This window comes from Castor canadensis, chromosome 16 (genome assembly GCF_047511655.1).
Source record: "Castor canadensis chromosome 16, mCasCan1.hap1v2, whole genome shotgun sequence".
Lineage (NCBI taxonomy): Eukaryota > Metazoa > Chordata > Mammalia > Rodentia > Castoridae > Castor > Castor canadensis.
Window position 1 is genome coordinate 23,773,682 of NC_133401.1, and position 5,872 is coordinate 23,779,553.

The 5,872-nt window shown below is 35.9% G+C and overlaps 1 pseudogene; it reads right to left on the bottom strand.

Annotated features, from left to right (window-relative positions):
• Nucleotides 1–4,585: 4,585 nt before the first annotated feature.
• Nucleotides 4,586–5,416, bottom strand: LOC109699355 (vomeronasal type-1 receptor 4-like; annotated as a pseudogene).
• Nucleotides 5,417–5,872: the final 456 nt, after the last annotated feature.

The window sequence follows — 5,872 nt, forward strand, 5'->3', positions numbered from 1 at the left end:
ATTGTACACTCTTTTTTTATGCTATCCTTTATTATACATTAGCTATTTAATTTAATGCAATGCCATATGTCAATTTTCTCCTATCAGACCTCTTAAGAGAAATCCTGAGAGTCAGGAAAGAAGGGATTGATATATTTCATATCCTGAAAGTAAATAACTATCACCCAAGGTTACTATATTTAACAAAGTGATCCTTTAAAATCAACGGAGAAATAAAGACCTTCCAAGATGGACACACGCTAAAGCAATTTATGAAGGCAGCATGGCAGAAGATACATAAAGGAATCTTACACAGAGATGAAGAAAAACAACAATCACAAACACAAGAGATTAGCAAAGAATCAATTTCATGAGAGGGATAAATTAAACAAATGAGAATTCAGAAAAAAATATATTGGACTCAGAAAACTACTAAGATGATTAGGGAGAAAGAAAAGAGAAAACAGTACAAGAATCAACAAGGAAACAAGCAACAAAATTACAGGAATTTATAAATAATAATAACCTTAAGTGTTAAAGTCTTAATCCTCCATTTAAAAGACATTCATGGGGCCAACTGGACTAAAAAGTAACATTCAAAATCTTTGTGTCTATATGATTCATGCCTCACTGGCAAAGACACAAACAGACTGGAAGTGCAATGGAGTCTGGAAGCTAGCTGGAGTGGCTGTACTCACAAATGCTCAGGTAGACATCAAGCCAAAATTAGTCTGAGGAAAGGAAGGGGATTATATATACTAATAAGGGAATGATTCATCAAGAGGATATGATTGCAAATAAATATGCAACAAACATCTTGCAACTAATTTAATAAAACTTAACACTACTGGACATAAGTAGACAGATAAGTCCAGATACAATAATAGTGGTTGACCATCCCCACTCTCATTGACTAATAGATTATCCAGACCAAATTAATAATGCAACTTCAGAATTAAACTGAACCATACATCAAATGGACTTAACATACATGTACAGAATATTCCATTTAAATGCTACAGAATGCACATTCTCAGCAGCCTATGAAAACTTCCCAGAAGTAGACTACAATCAGGACATAAAGTAAGTCTTAATACAAGAAACTGAAATAAATTTTGTCTGATTAGACTATCATGGAATAAAATTAGAAATCAAGAGAAACTGAAGAAATTATATAAAAACGTGGAGAGTGAACAAAACACTTTTGAATGATTAGTGGGTCATTGAAATGAAGGAGGAATTTCAAAATTACTAGGATCTAATAAAAACACGAATACAAATTACAGACCGTTAGGATAAGTAAAAGGCTGAGGGAAGTTTATAGCTGTGAGTGTCTACATTTTAAAAAATCAGACATAGCTGAAATATATAACCAAAAGATGCACCTTAAGATATTAGACAAAAATATGAAAACTCAAAATTAGTAGGTAGAAAGAAATAGTGAAGATCAGTATAGAAATCAATGAAATGGAGGCTAAAAGAATAATAAAACAAGTCAATCAAAGACGGAACAGGTTCTTTGAAAAGGTAAACTAGATGAACAAACTCAGCCAAACTAACCAAGAGAACAAGCAAAGACCCGTGTTAACAAAATAAGGGATATTAGAACAGAGACCAATGAAATCCAAAGAATCATTTGGGGATATTTAAGAAACATGCCCCAATAAATTAGAAAAGCTGGAAGAAATGGATAAATTTCTATACACATATGAACAATCAAACTTGATCTAAGATGATACAAACATCTGTAATGGGCAATGAGAATGAAGCAGTAGTAGTCTCCCAAGAAAAGGCTGGCACTAGACAGATTCTCTGCTGAGTTATCGCAGAGTTTTAAAGTAGAGCTGACATCAACGCTTTTCAAACTATTACATAAAATACAAAAGGAAAGGAAGGACACTACCAAACTCATCTATAAAACAAGTATTACTGTGATTCCAAACCAGATAAGGATAAAACAACAGCAAAAAATTATAGACAACTTCCTTGATAATCGTAGCTGGAAAAATCCTTAAGAAAAAACTTCCAAGCTAAATTCAATGACACGTGAAAAAAATCACGTACCACGCTGTCTTTGGCTTTAATCCAGGGGTGCAAGTATGACCCCATAAACGCAGGACAGCAAATAGGGTAGTACATAATGGCTTATACTGTCAAAGAGAGACTAAATTTTTTTAAAAATAAATTGGGTTAAGAGTGTGGTTCAAGTGGTAGAGACCTGCCTACGAAGCACAAGAACCTAAGTTCAAACCCCACAACTGCAATAAAATAAATAAGGTGTGATCACTTTCAAAAGTATGGTTTTTTTAATTTCAAATTAAAATCTAATAGATCACCACCAAAGGAAAGAGGTAAAATATAGAATTATGAAAATAAATTACATGTAAGAAATCAACACAAAAAATTAGACACTAGAAAAGTGTCATGAAGAGCATATAATTTGTTGGTAAATTCTTCCCAATTATGACTATTATCATTATGTTAATATGAAAACTAACTACTGTTTTAAAGTTAAATACTACTTACTGTATTCATTTGTCTACTTTTCCCAAGAGAAGTGACTTAAATATAGAATTGAAGTAGATAAATCAAAATACATGCACTGCATTTTATCCTGGAAAACAACTGAATGGCAAGATAAAGTTCAAATAAAACAGATTTTATGTTAAAGCAAGTTGTCATTTTTATTTTTTTTGTTCTTGTTCTAATTTTTTATTTACTTATTTATTTATACTCATATGTACATACAATGTTTGGGTCATTTCTCCCCCCTCCCCCACCCCCTCCCTCTCCCCCCCACCCCCTCGCTACCTGGCAGAAACTATTTTGCCCTTATCTCTAATTTTGTTGTAGAGAGAGTATAAACAATAATAGGAAGGAACAAGGGTTTTTGCTAGTTGAGATAAGGATAGCTATACAGGGAGTTGACTCACATTGATTTCCTGTGCATGTGTGTTATCTTCTAGGTTAATTCTTCTTGATCTAACCTTTTCTCTAGTTCCTGGTCCCCTTCTCCTATTGGCCTCAGTTGCTTTAAAGTATTTGCTTTAGTTTCTCTGCGTTGAGGGCAACAAATGCTATCTGTTTTTTTAGATGTCTTACCTATCCTCATACCTTCCTTGTGTGCTCTCGCTTTTATCATGTGCTCAAAGTCCAATCCCCTTGTTGTGTTTGCCCTTGATCTAAGTCTGCATATGAGGGAGAACATACGATTTTTGGTCTTTTGGGCCAGGCTAACCTTACTCAGAATGATGTTCTCTAATTCCATCCATTTACCAGCAAATGATAACATTTCCTTCTTCTTCATGGCTGCATAAAATTCCATTGTGTATAAATACCACATTTTCTTAATCCATTCGTCAGTAGTGGGGCATCTTGGCTGTTTCCATAACTTGGCTATTGTGAACAGTGCTGCAATAAACATGGGTGTGCAGGTGCCTCTGGAGTAACCTGTGTCACATTCTTTTGGGTATAGCCCCAAGAGTGGTATTGCTGGATCAAATGGTAGATCAACGTTTAGCTTTTTAAGTAGCCTCCAAATTTTTTTTCAGAGTGGTTACGCTAGTTTACATTCCGATCAACAGTGTAAGAGGGTTCCTTTTTCCCCCACATCCTCGCCAACACCTGTTCTTAGTGGCATTGCTAATGATGGCTATTCTAACAGGGGTGAAGTAGAATCTTAATGTGGTTTTAATTTGCATTTCCTTTATTGCTAGAGATGGTGAGCATTTTTTCATGTGTTTTTTGGCCATTTGAATTTCTTCTTTTGAGAAAGTTCTGTTTAGTTCACGTGCCCATTTCTTTATTGGTTCTTTAATTTTGGGAGAATTTAGTTTTTTAAGTTCCCTATATATTGTGGTTATCAGTCCTTTGTCTGATGTGTACCTGGCAAATATTTTCTCCCACTCTGTGGGTGTGACAAAGGTGCTAAAAAATATATGATGGAGAAAAGACAGCCTCTTCAACAAAAACTGCTGGGAAAACTTGTTAGCAGTCTGCAAAAAACTGAAACTAGATCCATGAATATCACCCTATACCAAGATTAACTCAAAATGGATCAAGGATCTTAATATCAGACTACAAACTCTAAAGTTGATACAGGAAAGAGTAGGAAATACTCTGGAATTAATAGGTATAGGTAAGAACTTTCTCAGTGGAACCCCAGCAGCACAGCAACTAAGAGATAGCATATATAAATGGGACTTCATAAAACTAAAAAGCTTCTGCTCAACAAAAGAAATGGTCTCTAAACTGAAGGTTGTCATTTTTAAATTATATTATAAAATCTAAAAGTTATATTACTTATAAAACAATTTTTAATTTTCTTAAAGGAAAAACGACATAATTTGAGACACGCAAATACATATAATACAGTATAGAAAGGTAAATGTGAGTACCTATGTGAGTTTATGTGTGTGACTAATACCTATTTCCATGATGAGACTGTTTTACTGCTCTAAGGATGTATGCAGATGAAAGGAAAACTGAAAATTATGCAAAAATATAAGTTTCAAATGTCCTCAGAAAGTAGGGAATTTTCTTTTCCTTGTCTTGGGAAAGCAAAGACTAGATGCTCTAAAGCCATGGCTCATGAGCAGGAAGGTGCTCACGTGGGGAAACATCCCAAGGCAATTGCAGCTGCATTCACCATCACCCAGTTGTGATCATAAGTAAATGACACAGTAACATGAAAGATGCAACAAAGTATGTAAAAGAAGACAAAGGTGCTCACCAGGAGAAGGAGGGTTTTGGTAGCTCTGGACTCAGGGGAGGATCTGGGGGAGAGGTTGGTCCTATGAATGTGCTGCATTCTCTGCAGGATGAAAACCGTGGAACTGCTGGCCCAGAGCATGAGCCCCAAATACAACACATCAGGAAATGCCATAAATATTGAAAACAGTATGTTTCTGGTTTTGTCATGACGAACAGATGTACAATATCCAAAATCTTTTAGGTTTGTGCTGTTTTTATTTCTTCCCTTTCCAGTCATATATATAAGATAAACAATGTTTATCAGGAGGTATAGAATCCAACTCAGGTATATGAAGGAGTCGGTGTACTTGAGAGCTTTCAACTTAAGTTGTGACCACTTAGAGCCACTAGGGTTGATGCTGATGGCCTGGAAAATACTCAGAAAGCAGGTGCTGCTAAGAGACACGTCCCTGCCCACTCTGTGAAGATAGAAAAGCAGTTTTCATCCAATATCACTGAGAAAACTTTTCAAACCAAAAGCTGCCGTTGTCTGGGGAACTGCTTTACACAGGAGAACTAAGATGTTACCCACAATCAAGTGCTCAAGAATAAACTCTGTGGGCTTTAAACTGCACCCCATGAAGGAAAGGAACAAACAATGGTAGAGAAGAGAGGAATTTGCCAGAATTCCGACCACAGCCTGTAATAGGAAGATCATTCCCACAGCCACACCACTGGCTTCCATCTTGTAGGTTCCTGTTTGAGCCAGAGGACCCTGCATGGGAAGACAGGCATGGGCTGCATGCACTGAGTCCACTGAACTCAACATCCTCCATTCAGCTAGGCCCACTAGAAATATTTCCTCAATGTTTGCCTTTTGCTAAGAGGATTCCAGTCATTGAAATATAACTTTAGAGAGCATTTATAATGTACAAATTCCTCCTATGTGTCAGAACAAGTGATAACTTCTTCATTCTTTACAGTCTATGGGGTAGCACTGCTACGACTTTAATTAGAAACACACAAGAACTAGTATACACAGAGATTGTTTGTAATTTGATGTTCTTATTAGGGTACAGGGGGGTGTTGCAACTGGCAGAGTGGTAACAGAGATTGCAGAGAATTATGATACTTCTACAAAATCTAGTAACTGTGTTCTTCAGATTGTGAGTTCTGTATTTACTTTTATTTTTCTACAGTA